Source organism: Delphinus delphis, chromosome 11 (genome assembly GCF_949987515.2).
Source record: "Delphinus delphis chromosome 11, mDelDel1.2, whole genome shotgun sequence".
Classification (NCBI taxonomy): Eukaryota; Metazoa; Chordata; class Mammalia; order Artiodactyla; family Delphinidae; genus Delphinus; species Delphinus delphis.
In genome coordinates, this window is record NC_082693.1 from 4,296,708 (window position 1) to 4,314,436 (window position 17,729).

The window sequence follows — 17,729 nt, forward strand, 5'->3', positions numbered from 1 at the left end:
AAGGGCAGAGGAGTTTGGAACGAGCTGTAGAGGTTAAAGAATATGGAAGCTTCCTTCACAGTGTGTGGGGTGAATGAGGAGGGGGCATGAAAGGAAAAATGAGGGACCTTACACACGACAATGACCATTGTCTGTCTTGACCTGGAGCACGACAAACTCTGTGTCCCAGAGGTCCAGATAGTAAAAAAGGAAACCACCACTGTTAAAACCCATTCGGGACGGGAGGAGAAGGCTGACACCGACGTGCCCCAGAGAGACCCCTACATTGACGCCACTCACCGAGGGCTACTCGGCACCTGCAAGGAAAGATCGTAGGGAACAGAAAATTTTTGTCAAGTACCATATTCACTTTGTAGTTTCTCACGTGCGCAAAATGAAAAGCAGGCCTGCGTTCTCCTTGCCATTTCCCGGATAGGCTAATTTTAACATAACCTGAGCGAAAGCTCCCCCTCCCAGCACACACACCCACACCCACTCACGCCCACACATACACCATCAAGTAGCACTGCGTCCAGATTCTCGGTGGTTTCATCCGTGTTTTCCCCTCTCACAATGGGACAGGTCACAAAGGAGCTTCCAAGAAAATTTAGCTGAAGGTATTTCCAGACACTGAAGCACAGAAGCAGGTGTTCAGTGTGACATGGGGTGTGTGTGTGTGTGTGTGTGTGTGTGTGTGTGTGTGTGTGTGTGTGTTGGGGGGATGGTGAGCATGGATGAATCTCTTTTTTTTTGTTTAATAGCTCACTTTCCAGCTGCGATTTCCGCAGGGTCTGGAGGTTTACGGGATCCATGATGAAAGGGCAGGACCAACTGGGGGGTCCTGGGGAAGCGCCCCAGCTCAGCTGTGGCTGGTGGGATTCCTCGCTCTGGGGCAGGGCTGAGGTGTCCCAGCGAGAGGCATGTCTGGAGAGGTTTTCTTTACTTTGCTCTGTGAATGGTGCAGAAAGCGAGCCGGGCCAGGGAGTAGCAGAGTCCCTGGTCTGGGCTCTGCCTCCTCCCCGCTGCGCCAATGTCCTCCTGTATTAAGTGGGGATAATTAGGCCAGTCCTGCCACCCAACAGGGGAGGGGCTTGTCATACAAGGTTCGTGAGGTTCCACCTGCAGAGTGCTTTCAAGACCGCACGGCACTGTATGGCTGAAGATGATTTTTTCCTTCCTGTGATAACATCACACGTTTTCACCTGCACCTTCTCGAACCTCACAGACTCGTGGGTTCTTTCCATGTCCTAGCTGTGGGATTCAACTCGTTACATGTCACCTGTAGGGAACCCAGTGCTTGGTCTCAGATAGCACTCAGTGTCAGAGAGGCAACAGAGGCCCAGATCTGACTGATTCCTTCTTAGGAGGAGTGATGGTGGTTGGAAGGAGGGGTGGGGACGGGATGGGTCCAGGACCAGGGTCCACACCGTGCTGAGGTTGGTCTAAGGCGAGGCCGTCGCTGCCCTGTGACTTTGAGTGAAGGTTATTGGGCTCCTTGGGTCCCCTTTACCCACCTATAAAAAGTCACGACTCGGTGAGGATGGGCGTGATCCAGCTATGCAGTGAGTTCACCTCAAGTCCTGAGATATACAAGGCTTTTCTTGCCTCACGGCTCCGTCACATTTGTCATTGACACTCACTTGCTTTTAAAACACCTTAATACGGTTTCCACAGGAACGCTGGGTAACTTTCAAGTTCATGCCTTTGAAAGGCAAAAGCTCTCCATCTTTCCAACGCTGGCAGCCCCAGGTAAGCCGGGGGCTGAGCCACTGTGACAAAATTCCAGTTTCATCCATTGGAACCCATATATCGGCTTTCTCTTTTTATGAGCTGCTACTGTCAGAGTGCAGGAGATCTCTATTAATAGACTAAAAGATTTCATGCTGCTGGTGGTTTTTCTAAGAGGAGGCAATGATGCAGGCCAGCTCGGCTGTCCCATTTTGCACAAAGTTTTGGCTGGGTGCGCGGCCGTAATTGGGTTATGAGGCTGCTCATGTGATCGTGCGGCCTGGGAATGCAAAAGCCATGAGTCAGTTAAACATCAGGCTGAAGTTATTTGCCGCTGATCAGGTGCAGCATTGAGGCCCGGGTGATGGAGAGAAGGATTCAGCAGGTGAGGCTGCCCATGGTCTCCACCGCGGCCCTAGCCTCTGTCTCTGGGAGTACAGCTTCCCTGTTCCTGATCTGAGCAGCCTGCCTCACGGGTGGGGGGTCCAGCAGACTGGAGAGTTCAATCGGCTCAACTTGATTCAATTCAGCAAACATTTACTCAGCTCCTACTGTGTCCAAAGTACACAAAAACAAGGGTTCTTCTTTTTGCTTTTAAATTATGGACCTTAAATATTCGTGTTCTAACAATTCAAATGATAGGCGTCCTCTTCCCCTTCAATCACCTCCCTGAGGTATCCAAGGTTCCTTTGCACTGTATACTTCCGTAGGGTTTCTATGCCTCTGCAAACACAGCCACACGTGTAGGAATGTTATCAAAACAAAAATGGGGCTTCCCTGGTGGCGCAGTGGTTGAGAGTCCGCCTGCCGACGCAGGGGATGCGGGTTCGTGCCCCGGTCCGGGAAGATCCCACATGCCGCGGAGCGGCTGGGCCCGTGAGCCATGGCCGCTGAGCCTGTGCGTCCGGAGCCTGTGCTCCGCAATGGGAGAGGCCACAACAGTGAGAGGCCCGCGTACCACACAAAAAAAAACAAAAACAAAAATGGCATAATACAATGTGTATTTTCTGTAACTTCCTTTTTCCCCTCTTAACCATATAACAAAGCGTCTAGGTTAGTACAGAAATACCTGGCTCACTTCTGTTCAACAGCTGCGTACAATCACGTACTATTTTTACTGAACCACGCTTGGGTCCACTCCCCCGAGGGAGAGTAAAGCCAATCTACTGACACCAGGTTCTGGTGAAGGAAAGTGCAATGTTTATTGTAGGCGCCAAGCAAGGAGTCCAGGTAGTTAGTGTTTAAAAGACCGGAAATCCCCAAAGGCTTTCAGGGAAAGGTTTTTAAAGACAGGCTGAGGGAAGGGTGTCGTGGGATGTGTCATTGGCTCGTGGACATTCTTCTGATTGGTTGGTGGTGAGGTAATCGGGAGTCAGCATCTTCAGCCTTCTGGTTCCAACCGGTCTGGGGTCTATGTGCTTGTGGGCAGCATACCGTTAACTCCTCCCGCCCAGTGGGGGCTTCAGTATCTGCAAAACAGCTCGAAGGTCTTGGCTCAGGATGTTGTCTATAGCCCTTGAGGAGGAGCTAAAGGTCCTTGACTTTGTTTAATGGCTAAACTATTATTATTTTGTCTTGCTTGACTGTTTTTCTTTCTTTCTGCATTTTCTCATTTCTCTGATTAGATTTACTCTTTGGAACTCAGGAAAGGCCTAGGAGGGTAAAGGTTTTCTACAGACAAGAGGCAGGTGGAGGACATAGGGGGTGGGTGTCTGGTCCGGGAAGGCCCCATAGCGTCCTGCCCTGTTACACTATGGGGACTGCACGGTTTCTTTAACCATTCTCCTTCTAATCTACTTTCAGGTTATTTTTAGCTTTTACTCCCAGAAACACCTTCTGGGAGTGTTTGTGCCTAAAACAGGGGTTTTGGGAGTAGACAGACCTGGGTGTGAATCTCAGCTTTGCCGTTTACTGTGTGAGCTTTTGAACTGTCTCTGAGCTCTTCTAACCTCAGTGTCATCTGCTGCAAAATGGGGCCAGTGAACAGCCTGAAGTGATTCGGTGAGGTTCACAGGACATGCTCCAGATCAAGTGCTTACATGAAGGGCCTGACATGTGTGGGTGCTCAGAATATGTCAGGGGTACCTGTGGGTTTGGAAGTCTTTGTCTGTCATGCCTGATTTCTTACTGCTGTAATCGAAGGCTAGGACCCTCCAGGGTCTGGGAAATGCAGAGCTAGCTAGGCCAACCCTTTAATACCTGCAGATAAAGTCACAGCATCCTCTGGGGGAGCGGAGCCTGGGGACACCCCAGGGAGGAGCTGGGCCTCCTGCCTCTGCTCTGTGAGCTGAACACCTTTGAGGCTCCCTATCACCCCAGATTGGTATGTTGTGTCCAGAGAAATAGAGGGGGTCTCACGCAAGGTCCCCCCCCTGCTTCAGCCCCGGTGCCGGGCACCCACGTGGCAGGCGAGCTCCTTCAGCTGCAGTAGTGACTCCCACCACCTGTGTGAATGTCACTGGTGCTTCTCCCCAAGGGCTGTTGTTGTTTATCTAGATTTATGTCAACTCTCAGTGGCTGCAGCTGACAAGTGCCGTAAAGCTGGTCTCGAACCGTCAGCCTCCTGTGATGAGAAACTGAGAAAACACAGGGTCTGGATGTCAGCCCCTTGTGTCCAACAAACAGGTCTCAAGGCAGAACATTCTCCTGACCACACCTGCGTTCATGGGCTGCCCCCCCGCTGCCCCCCAACCAAGAGGTTGACGTGGTTTTTTTGTAGACCCTCTTCGTTCTTGGGTCCTGGGGCCACTGGGGTTGTTCCTGAGTATTTCCACTGTTTCTCTCTGGGGGCTCCAGGGCCATCAGACACATGCACCCCAGTGGCCTCCTTGACAGCCCAGCAACCCCTGGGTGTCCATGCGGTTTGGGACCCTCCATCAATTTTGTACAGGCTTGCCACGTACTCAGAATTTTCTAGGTCAGAGATGCAAATAGTGGCCCCCACCCTGGTTTTCGTCATTGGTTCATGGTGAAATAAGAAGAATAAGAAGAGTGGTGAGTTTTCATAATACTAGGCACAGTCAGTTTCAAGGACTGTTCTTTACCCTCTGAGATGGAGAGATCACCTTTTTGGCATTAAAATGTCCTTTTGAAAATGGTGGTCATTTCTTTTTCGACAATTGGAAGCATTTAATTTTCAGTGATATTTTAATTTCTGTGATTTTTCTGTTCAAGAACTTGGCCCATATGTCCACTGGGCATTAACGTTTTTCATGTTGATTTGTAAAATAGTCTAGAGTTTAAAAACATCAACCCCTAAGGAAAATATTCGCAAAAGTATCCCAACTTGTCATATGTCACTTAATTTTATGGTTCACACTTTTTGATGTGTCGTTTACATTTTATATATTCATATTCATTTTGCAATTTAGATAAAGCAGTGAAAAACGAGTCTCTTTTACAGTTTATCTCAAATTTGTATGTTATTTTTTCATTTAAATTTCAATGTCTTTTTTTTTTGCGGTACGCAGGCCTCTCACTGCTGTGGCCTCTCCCGTTGCGGAGCACAGGGTCCGGACGCGCAGGCTCAGCGGCCATGGCTCACGGGCCCAGCCGCTCTGCGGCATGTGGGATCTTCCCGGACCGGGGCACGAACCCGTGTCCCCTGCATCGGCAGGCGGACTCTCAACCACTGCGCCACCAGGGAAGCCCGCCTATTTGTTTTCATGCCCTTATTTGGACAGAGCAAAAGACAAGCCATCCTTTATGGAGTCCCAAACTTTCAGAACTTTCCTTATCTGCTAAATCCCAGTGCCTGGAGACACTGCTCTAGGTGGCCTCTCCTGCCCCCTCTCCTGGGTAGCGCTGGTCTCAGTGGAACAGGCTCATCGGCCCCAGTGTCACACCTCATTTAAGCGTGATGTCACCGACACAGCTGAGGGCATTGTCATCTGTGATCGATTTAAAAAAGCAAAAACTGATGTATCTTCTGATAACTTCCTTATTTCTCTAAAATGTTAGATTCGCCTTTTCTCAGCTTCCATCCCAGCGTCTTTCCTGATTGACTTATTGGCATAAAACTCCACTGTTAGCTCACGGTTACAGCCTTCATTCTCAGCAACGGCTACTGACGCTTACACTTTCCAATAGACACTAATTCAATGTGTTATCATTTCCGTTGGCGACAGCTACTGTTAGTAGTAGTTAGTTAGTTACCATCTGACTCAGAGTGATCCACATGGGAAGTAAAGATGGGGGTGACTCTCTGGGACCTCACATTTATCCAATAGTCATAAAAAGTGGTGCTTTCTGTGTCGCCCAGATAAGCTTGCTCTCATCCACCCGTTTGCTCTCATGCGTGAAATTGTTGCCTTAATTTTGGAGCATTCATTGTTCTCTGTGGGAATTAGGCGTCCCCAACAGGGCCAGGCATGGAGAGGGTGGTGTGGCAGAGGATTTAGGTGCCATGCGGTGTGGAGAGAGCCCTGGGTGTTTGGTGTATCCAGCTCTTCTTCTGACTGTGATGTTCGTGTGACCTGGGGCAAGTCATCACTTGTGTGTGCCTCGTCTTTCTGCATCTGGAAAACAAATAGGGTGGCCTCTACCGGGATGCCCACACAAACTGTTGAGGCACAGGATGAAGATATTAGACCTTGTGCTGATTCTTATTTTACCTTTAAAAATAATCTATCTGGACAGCGATTGAAGCCCTGTGCCAGCCCCTTGTATGGCGCCCCCTGTAGGGTGCTGAGGGAAGGAGGAGGTTCATTATGCAAAGGTGCTGGCAGTGGCCTCCCTACTGGTTTGTGAGCTTCCAGCATGCTGCAAGGTTTTGCCATTTCCCCAAGCCACGTTAAAATGTATTATCTAGCTTGAACCAAACTAACCCTTAAAATGGGTGAGTGACTTCAAGATTCCTCGAATAAATGCATGGATTAAAGACAACAGTGATTTTGCAAAGACAAGAAAACAGCAAGAAAAACAGCAGAATCAACCCTTCTTCTGTGCCTGGAGCAATCTCTCCATCACTATCATTATGAGCTAATTGGATAAGAAGTTGACTTAAACCCCCCGCCCCCCAATTCTCTAGGCTTTAAAAATACAGACTTGCTTCCTCTTGTTAATGATGTACTTTGTGCGGTGTGTCTCCCGCCCAAGTACTGGTTACCCAAGTAACCAGGCCCGACCCCGCTTAGCTTCCGAGATTGGACACGTTCAGGGTGGTATGGCCATAGACTGTGTGGTGAGTCCGTAGTGCCCTTGTGAGTTACCTTTCTCAGCTCTGAGGATCATAAAAGCAAGCATGAATTGATGTATTAAAAGTCTGATGTCTGAGATACTTGAATTGATGTATGTCAAAGCATAATACCAAAGTTCTTTTCAAAAAAATTAAGCAAATTCTACCACATTGCTCTCACTAAAAATATGGTTGTGGCTAGCATTTTAAGGAGAGCAAACATTTTGCATAATTAATAAGTAAATTTAAATATATTGGGAACTTTTAAAATTTTTCATGGCATTCTTTCAAAAAGCATTTTCTGTTTGCTTTACAATAAATATATTAATACAGAGGTACACACATATAACTTATATACAAAGAAATACCTGTTTGGGGGCGTGACCCAGGATTTTCATTGATAGAGATACCCATCAAAGAAGGGTAAGGATGTGAATTTGGCAATTGTGGGGCAATCTTCTGGCTGTGATGTTTTCCTTGGGCTCTCCTTCAGAAGCCAGGCCACATTTACAGGAAGAAACATTTGGGAGGGGTATATCAGGATCTAACATCTAACATTAATTTTTAAAAGATCAATCATAATTTATTGAGATCAACAAATAACTTCCACCTTTTTGTCACTGAAGAACACAGAAACATTAACAGAGGGATACGGGTTTTGCTATTTCAAATGTCCTTTATTGCTGAACCGCTCAGACATGCTATATATTTTCAGCGAGTAGTGGAGTGAATCATTAAATGAAAATTTACTACTTATATTTTCTAGAAAAGATAATAAAATGGGAGCATCTTAAATGATCTCTGTTTTCTAAAACTGTCCTGAAATTTATAATTCTATCAAGGTGCGAGTAGAGCAAAAGCACAATTGCCATTTAGAAGTTTTCTAAATGAAAAATAAATGCAGATAATACAAAAATGTTTTGAGAAACAAACAGCGTCTTAAGGTCCTCTTGGTCTTTCGTGATTTTGACGAGTGTGGCCTCGTGGAGGCTTGGGGACCCTGGGAGGGAACTCACTCCTGTTTTGAGGGAGGGGGTCCAGGGGAGACCCAGCCCCAGGGGAGGATGGGGTGAACCACTGAGCCTGGACAGGAGCCTGCTTTGGGGAGGCAGTGGTCCACCCAGCTTCCTTGAGTTTGTATCCATGGAAACATAGGATTGGGGGATAAGTGGAGGGAAGGAGGAGCAGGAGCGGGGAGGGGGAGGAAGTCATGGCAGCTAAGAGGGGCTTCTGGAGGGTGGGAGCCAGGCCTTCTACCCTGTGCCCAGGGATTGGGGAGTAATGTTCTCTGTCAGATGCTCCACCTGGATTCCCAAATGCACGAGGACTCACCTCCAGGAGCTTGACTTTAATCACTGCTTCACTTACTCATTTTCTCAGATCAGCAGCCCCCTGTGTAGGGACGAGGAGGTGTCTGTCAGCCTCCCGAGCCCCCAGCGGACCGTCAAGAGCTTTCAGCTCACTGGACAGAATTGGGCTTTTGAGAAGAAGAAACGCTTCTTCTCCGCTTTTCTTCAAGGTCGTGTAGTCACCCTCTGTAGGTCTCCAACACTTCATCTGCATGGCTCACCTTGCCTCTTGCTTTGGAACAGTTACCCCTTTTGCTCCAAGTCATCATCTGCTTTGAATATTCCCAGAAGCTGGGTGATGGACCAAATCTCAAGGTTGGCATGTCTAGGCTTCTAGGGACTCCTGGGCTTTGGTCTTTCTCCATCACAGGGTGACACTCTCACTGTCCCCTCTACCGGGAAAGGCTTTGGACTCATGACCATGTGGTGAGCATGTGTCCATCCATAACCATCAGGCCTCACTCCTGTGTTCCCAGGGCCCTGTGGAAGTCCTAGCACAAAGTGGGCGCTCAACGCTCTCCATGTTTGTGGAATAAATGCACAAAGAAGGGGAAAATCTATTGTTGGCTGTCCCTGAGGACTCACACACAAAGCTCTGCTGGCTCAGCAGACGGTTCTGTTCAAAGAGTTTAAAATTCCCCTGGGTATAAAACATCTGTGTAATATAATTAAAAATATTTAACAAATGTCCAACATTGGGTGACCATAAACCATTCCACAGAATTTACCCTTTGAATTACAAAGAAGACCTCAACATTGTTTGAAAAATAAAATTTTCTATAATCACATTTCAGTAAATTTAGAAAACAAGTCACAGAAATCTAAAAACAGCTCTGGAAATCTCAAAACTCTTCTAAATAAACTTTGAATCAGAAAAAAAAAAATCACAAAAACCCAGACTGCACAATTATTTAAAATACTGACAGTGAAAACACTTTATATCAAGATCAGTGGAATAGAGCCAATGTTATACAAAGAGGAAAATTCATAGCATTTAATACTAAACTAAAAATGAAAGTGTGGTAATGAATTGGACACTTGAGCATCTAGCTTAAAAAGTTAGAAATGGAGAAAAGAAACACAAGGAAAGCAGAGCAATGGAAATAATACTGAAACAAACTGTTTTGGAGCTCGGAAAATCTGAAGACTTGATAAAATAATTGAAGAGCAAATTGTAGGGTGGCTATTATTTTTTCTTTTAAACAGAGAAGGCAGAAATACAAAAGTGAAAATGAGAAAGAATAAAAAACCAAAGACAGAGAGGAAAATGACTTTTCAGAGCGTACCTTCAAGAATGCTGTGCAGTGGGGGAGAGACGGGAACCGGTGGCAGCTCTGTCCAAGGCTCCTGAGCAGCAACCCACCCCTGACCTATTCCCCTCCCCTGGCACGTCAACTGCCCAGTCCCTGCTGGGGGGATGGGAAAGAGGAAATTCCCATTTGGATCTACAGTGTGGCTGGGATCCCAAGGTGGGTCCTGGAGCTGTTGTGAGTCCCCTCGGGTGCACTCTCTACTGGGGGATATGAGGCCATACTTTGGCCTCATCTGTACTGTTCTGTGTCTACATCTGCTACCAAAGATAATTCTTAAAAAGTAAAATGACAGATTCTAGGTCCAAAGTCTTTTATGGGCTGGATTATTATGAAGCTTGAGGAAAGTGTAAGCCTTCTCTCTGGGACATAGGTGTGTGTTTGTGGGGTAAATGAATGAATGAATGAGTCGTCCAAGGACAAAGCCATTGTTTGATGACCTTGAGGATGATATCTAACCCTGTGGGCCCTGCAGGTGTTCCTCCCTGTAGACCTTAAAATCCCAGGGAAAAAGCCGCAGCTCCAGGGAAGTGTTATGGGTCCTATGATAGCATTACATTTTATAAGCTATTAATTCTCAAATTCGACATGTCCAAAATCAGCGTTCTTAATGACGACTCCCAAACCTGCTTCCCCTTCCCCTCCGTCTAAGTGGCCCACCGTCCACCTAGGATTGCTCAAGGAAAACCCTAGGGGTCGTCCTCGGTTCCCTTCTCCCCCAACTCACATCCAATCTACCATAAAGTCTTGTCCAGACTGCCTCTAAGACATTTCCCAAACTGGTACAGCTTTGTCTCCCACCCTGGTCAAAGCCCTCATGATTTCCCACCAGGAGCGCTACCATGCGGAGTTATCTTTAACCATAAACTGACCACACCACCCTTCCTGGTTAAAACTTTCCAAGTGCTGTCCATCCGACTTGTGATAAAATCCAGACCCATTTCCCTGGCCTGGGGGCTCCTGACTTATACACACAACCCTGCCCCTCCAACCTGGTCAGTGTCAGCCTTGACTTTCCCCCTGACATCTGGTACTCCCCGGCCACAGCTGCCTTTGTTTCTGTTCCCCAACTTTGTTCCTACCTTAGAGACTTGCATTGGTTTCCCTTCCCATGATACACTACCCCAAATCTTCTTATAACTGAATCTATTTTAATAGCCTGCTCTCAGCTTAAACCCGGTTCAAAGTTCCCTCCCCCCGCCCCACCCATTCACTCTCGCATCTCCCTGTGATATTTTCAATATATTATGTACAGAGTGATCTCAAAGTCTTTGTGCTTTTCCATACATCTATGGAAGTGGCCAGGAGTGAGAAGGCTGTTGTCCTATTCCTCCTTAGCCTGGAACCCAGACAAGGATTTGGGTTAATTTCCTTTCGTATCAGATGTGCTATGGAGCTCTGTTTCCCAGCCATTCTGGGTCAAGGAGAGTGCAATTCCCAGATGCTGGGAACCCTCTTCTCCTACATGCGATGCCTTCTTGGACCTCATGGCGATCACCCTCCCGGGCACTTCTCCCTTCTGGCACCTTGCTTCTTGTACTATTTTGGCCTGTTGATGTCTAAGGGGATGGGAACAAGGGGAAGGATGCCTGGTCCAGACAACAGCCTTGGGACCACGGTCTCTGGCGGCCCTGGAGCTCACCTTCCCAGGGCAAAGTCCCAGGGAGACCAGCACATTTCCCCCAAAGTCGCCCCCTTTTAGTCTTTTTGCAAAATCTGATTTTCTGGCCACATTCTCAGTTCCCTCTAGATATTTCTTGTGATCAGTGTGTGTTGAGTGAACGTCTTGGTCAGAGGGGAAATGTAGAGGTCAAATCTGCCTCGGCGGGAAGGGCTAGGCGTCCAGGTCGTGCCAATAGCACTGTTTCAGTGACAGGAGCTAGGCTGGTATGTTCAGGGCAGAGTGTGGGTGCCGCTGCAACTCCTGGGGCAAGAGAGCAAAACAGGGAGAAACCCAGGCGATGCAGCGATGGGCTGGCCTGCTTCCAGGGGTGAGAGCAGGGGCACCGACGTGGTAGCCTGGCACTGTTAGCTATTATTTGAGCCTTCATTGTTATTGTTATAGCAGCTATGGTGTTTCAGCCACTAGCTTCTGATAAACTGGGTAAACGAGCGCATCTCGGGGTTACTCGAGGGTCATTGGGGCAGCGCCGATGGTTCTGTTTGCTGGTCTGATGGCTCTGACGGGCTGGGAGGGGGAAGGTGGCCATAGTAGCTGGCACACACAGCTCTTTGTTCTGACCTAACACCTGACATTGGAACCTCCTGTGGATGAAATGCTCGCCAGCCTGGAATCCCCCCGTAGCGATGGCCCCAGCACACGCGCATGTGCAGCCTGCCCGTCCATCTGTGGGACCTGTGATGGCGGGTGTTTCCTGCGGTCGGGTGTGAGGTCCGTCGGTCCCTCAGGACCAGCACCTCTGAGCCCTGCACCTCCTGGTCCCACCAACAGGGGCTCCTGCATGATTCCACCTGGATTTAGAGACTCCATTGATAAGCCTTCACTCTAGGCCTGCATCCTGGCCCGGGATGGTGGGAGGGGCGCGGCCCTCCTGGGGATGCACGGCCCCCTCCTCCTCGCCGAGCTCACCTCCTCAGGCACGCGCACTGCCCGCAGGCCTCCCGGGCCTGGGCCCATGGATGTTCACGAAGTCCAGAAGTGATTCTCCACTCCTGGGTTACTGACCAGAGGGGTGTAAGCGAGGCGTCTAAGGGTGAGACCCTTGCAGTCAGGCTGTCTGTTCATAAGTAGGGACTCGCTCGTCACCCGCCGCTGGCATCCTCACGCCTTTGCTGTTCGCCCCCAGTCTGCCCTAAATGTCCCATCTCAGCTGCGGCTGGGCCTCTGCCCCGCGTGATAGCTTCCTTCTCCTGTTCGTAGAATCCCCGGCCCTCCTTCCCAACACCTCCCTCCCCCATCCTGACCCCCTGCACAGCCTCACTCTGGCCGTGTTGCGTAGGCTGCCTGCTGTTCTGGGCAGACGCCCATCCTGGTTTGACCCTTGTGGGTCGCCCCGTGCCACCCTGCCTAGGCCCTCTGAGCGGGTTCTGCGAGCCGAGGCTCCGGGCTGGGGACCGCTAGACCTCTTTAATTCAAGGGGGACCAATCAGACTTGCACTGGAAGCAGCGTCCCAGATGTGTGTCAGAGAGGCTTCCTGTGCAGCCAGCAATGCCTGTTGGAGAGGGCTGGCTCTCCCCCAACGCCTGGGAAGTGGGAAGCTATGCGCTTCCCATCAGCTCGGCCTCTGATGGAGGCTGTTGGTGGGAATAGATGGGCAATGCCGCTGTAGAAAATGGTGCTTTTCTCTTCCCGTTCCTCTTTTATTTTAAGCAACTAGCAGGGCCTCCTCCCACCTCCGTGTGCTTTAGTGCAGTGGGCTGGCCCCGTTTTCTAGAATGGTGTTGATTTACTGCTTCAAAAATAAACGTGCAACCACCTCGACTGATTCCTTTGGTAAGAAAAACAATTGTGCGTGTCTTTGAATAAACTAACCAGGAGGACCCTTTCTGGAAAATGGGGAGTGAACTCTGGGGCGTCCGTGCCAATGAGCTGGGAGGGTGAGGGCTGCCCTTTCTCAGCAGAATCTGATGACCCACAGTGAACGTTCTGGTGAGCCCTGGTGGACCCGAGACGGAGAGAGTGTAAAGACAGAGAAGGATGTGTGAGGGGGGTGAAGGGCGCCCAGAGCATTTTATGCTGTGTCTAGACAAGAGAGCAAGGTCTCATTTTTGTTTTCCCAAATAGGTACTTTGTATCAGAATACCTAAGTGATGAACCAGCTGATTCTTTTCTAAAAATAAATATTTGATATTATCAGAGCTGTCCTTTCTTGATTTACTAATGTTAGTTTTATTGGTGGCATTGCATTTGTTTTGTGTGGGGGGGCATATCTAGTCCAGGTTTCGTTTTCTCCTCATCCTTTCATACCTTCTCCAAATCTCCTGTGCCGTTTCGTACCTGTGTGCCTTTGCTTGTGCTGTTCCCAGTGCCTGGAACGCCACCTTCTCCTGCAGGGCCCCTGCTGCACTGCCCCCTCCCACGCCCAGTGACCAAATTCCTACTAATCCTTCAAGACTCAACTCAGACATCACTTTCTCGGGGGAGCCGTCCCTGTCTCCTTTATCTCCACCACCACCCAGCCCCTCCCCGGCCCCCACGCCAACCCCTAACCACAGGCTCCTGCCCGCTGATCTCACTAACCCCGTGCATATATTTCGCTTCTTCCTACCCATATGTTAGTTACAATTGCGGTTCACGTGTCTCTCTTCCCTTCTAGACAGTAAGCTTTTGGGGAACAGCGAATGCATTTCAGTCCTTGCCGCTTCCCTCGCAGTGATTCCAAACCCTGACACGTCACAGGGTACCCCGATGTTGGTGCCCTTCCCCCTGCACTCGCCTATTCACCTGGCCTTGCTCTAGAGGTGTGGCCTGCCATGAAGGGCTCTTATTTTTATGGTGGCCAATGTGTAGACCTGCTCAGCAAATTTCCTTTTGTAATCTGTACCCTCTCCTGCCTGTCTCGGGAATCCTCAAACGTTTTGGCTTCAGAACCCCTTTATAATCTTGAAAGTCACTAAGGACACCAAAGAGCTTTTGTTTAGGTGGGTCACATCTACTGATGGTTCCTGTATTACAAATTAAAACTGTGAAATTAAAAAACATTAACTTAAACATAACAATAATATGCCCATTACATGCTCACGTAAATTTTTGTGAAACAAAACACTTGAGTGAGGGGGTTTTGTTATTTTTATATCAGGGTTTCTCAACCATGGCACTCTTGAAATCTTGGACCAGATAATTGTTGGTATTGGGGGGCTGGCCTGTGCATTGTACATGATCCCTGGCCTCTGCCCACTAGATTTCAGGGGCACCCCTCCTCTCAGTTATGACAACCAAATGTCCCCGGGGGCAGTGCGGACAACCTCACCCTGGTTGAGAACCACTGTTTTACATTTGCAAATCTTTTTGATGTCTTGATTTACAGAAGACAGCTGGATTCTTTTATTTATTTTTTTAAAATTTTATTTATTTTTTTTGCGGTACGCGGGCCTCTCACCGTTGTGGCCTCTCCCGTTGTGGTGCACAGGCTCCGGACGCGCAGGCTCAGCGGCCATGGCTCACGGGCCCAGCCGCTCCGCGGCATGTGGGATCTTCCCGGACCGGGGCACGAACCCGTGTCCCCTGCATTGGCAGGCGGACTCTCAACCACTGCGCCACCAGGGAAGCCCCCATGTGAGAGTTTTGGAACATCACACATTAAACTTCTCTGGAAAATGTTTGTGCAGGTCTTTTCAAGGTTGACACATCTCTTTATAAAAGACATTATATGTGTTCATACTAATCTTATTAGAAAAGTTTTTAAGTACTGGGTAGCTGTCAAGGTCACAACGACAGATCCAAGTTTTCCAAAATTCTAGTTTCCTCTGGAAAGATCCAGTTTTGTCACTGGCCAGAAAAATACTGTGAATTGTTCTTGAAGTGACCGGCTCACTGATTTTTGAAAAAAATGTCTGTCAAGTACCAGAGTCTACATAATTGTAGTATAAATTGTTCTTTTGAGTGAAAATACTGCTCCGTGTAGAAAGCGGCTGCTTCGGCCCACGACTCACCGGCACGTGGGCTTTTCCTCCTGACGCCCTACCTCGTCCTGCTGTGCAGCCCAAGTGCTTTCTGGGTACCTCCCTCAGCATCCCAGAGAATATTGTACAAAGTGTATCAGGAGTCGAGATGCAATAAAATTCACGTTTGCTGCTTCCTCAAGGGCATTCCTAAGGGAAACTAGCTATTTTTCTTCTGCCGCTCCCCCACCTTCAGCGCCCCGTGCCGACCGCAATGACCAGCCCTGCCTTGGCTGGCCCTGGGGCCCAGCAATGCACCCACCGTACACTCAGCACCATCGGTGCAAGTATCAACACATTGGCAAAGGTACACAGCACCTCAGGTTTACGATGACGGTAGTTTTGAGCCCGCTGAGCCCTGAGGGGTTTGGGGGCCGCCAGGGGTGACCAGTGGATGCCCTCTGGTCTGCACCAGCCTTGTTCTGCTTTGATGGTGAAGTGAAACCACTGCAGGAGTCCGTCTTGAGCAAACAGGAGCTGTTCATGTGATGTGCTGGGGAAGTGCTAAAGAAGGGCCCGTGGAGGTGATCTGATCCAGCCCCCTCGGGTTACAGATGAGCGTTCTGAGGCCCAGAGAGGGCAAGTGACTGACCCGGAGTCTCACAGCTGCTTGTGGCAGAACCAGCCCTAGAACCCAGGTCTTCTGATTCCCAGCCCAGTGCTCTTTCTACCACACCCGTTGGTTCTCAAGCACTCGTGGGGCCGCTAACACACGTCCACCAGCAAAAGGTTGCTTGCAAAACGCGGGGTGACCGTACTTCCTGATACTTGCATATGGACTGTCCCTTTGTAAGTTTCCTTTTGCCCAGCAGCATCTGGCAGTTGCTTGGCCTACCAGGCTACAGGTGGACAGGGGGCTTAGTGATGCCTCTGTGCTCTGGCAGTCACTCCCCCTTCAGAGTCGATTAGCCAAGAGAACCCTGTGGAGTTTTCTGCTCCATTAGGTCACATCACAGTATGATTACTTAAGGACTCCACCTTGCACCTTGGCTCACTTAAGCCTCTGGAACACTTTCTGGGGGGGAGCTGCCCTGACTCCTTCGCCTTGAACTTTTGCTCATTTCCTTGATCCCAGCCATCACTTTGACCTACTGTGCCTCGTGCCGTTTCACGACAAAACTGTAGCCGTTTTTCTCTGTCCGGCAGGTGGGGGGTAGGGAAGATAGATGTGGCTTCTCCCCATAAGTAAGCTGCAGGACGCCGAGTCAACATTATTAATGACGGTGAAGATGACAACATCTTCCCGGTGACCTGCAATTTTCTTTAGGAAAAAAGCGCCAGGCCTGCGTGGCCTTCAGGCGGCTGAGCTGAGAAAATGGGGCCCCCCTTCCTCTTGGCTTCATTCAAACACCACGGAGAGAGGATGAATACATCCTCTCTGGCCAGATGCCAGAGCACAGGCAATTTTAGGAGAATCTGAAACGGAACTTGAAAATGATTTCCAGCCATGCGTGTCTTGCCTTTTCCCCAGCAGAGAGCTCTGAGAGCTCATGTCCCGAGTGGTCTCCTCAGAAGCTGCCCTGGGCTGGGGTCCCCCTGTCCAGGGCTGGAGGGGGGGCTAGGTAGCCTCTGCTGGTCCCTTCCTGCAGTTCGCTGCTGGCAACTGAGGGCCCACATCCAAGGATGTACCAGAAGGGCAGCTGTGTGACCTGGAAGCCCCTTGTTTCATAGACAACCCTGTCGCAGCCTGCCCGCACTCCCAGGCTTAGGAACGGGGCTTGCTGTCTTCTGGGCCTCTTCCCAGGACATCTGCCTCCCTAGGGTGGGATTCTGGGGTCAGGCTTCCCAAGGTGGAGGAGCCCTGGATTGCAAGACTGGTTCGTCTTGGGGCCCCTGAAGGGCTGGGGAATATTCAAGCCACAGCCCCGGTTACTGTGGGAAGGCTGCCCCCCCACCCCCCGCCAAAGGCTGCCATAGAAACATCTGAAGACCCGAGAGGCAAGCATCTCTAAGACATGGTGGGGCACGAGGAGGGTACAAGAGGGGCCAATCAGAGGACCGCTCGGCAAACCTTATGTATCTGTGGGCAGAGTGCAGCTTGGTTGGCATTTCAAGAGAAAAAAATCAAACAAAAGACATTCCAGCCTATCCAGAGCTTACAACCTGATGGGGGAGACACGTAAGAACTGGATGGGGTCATGTTTTCATGTGATCAGAGAGCCCCTCCAGGACTCCTGGGGCCTAAGGCCTCAGCGGGCGGGACCACAGGCCTGGCGCTGCGACCTGAGGGTGGTGGTTGGCACGTGCTCTTGGGTGAGGGTCCATAGGTGAGGTGCAGGACGTGGCCTCTGACTTCCGAAACCTTGCTTTCTGTTGGGAAAGACCAGAGGCTACACTCTCCACACCGAGGTGACCTCGAGGTGGGCCTGGGGGTGATGTGTCTGGCTCAACGACTGGGGGGGGGAGCACAGAGTCAGGGGGCATCCTTAGAAGTGAGCTCCCTTCTCGGAGCCACCCCTGCACAGCTGGAGAGGACCGGCCTAAAGCAGCCCGCCCCGAGGGCGCTGCACCCAGTCCTGATTGGTTCAGGCCTCCACACCCGGCTGGCTCAGATCAGCCCCGCT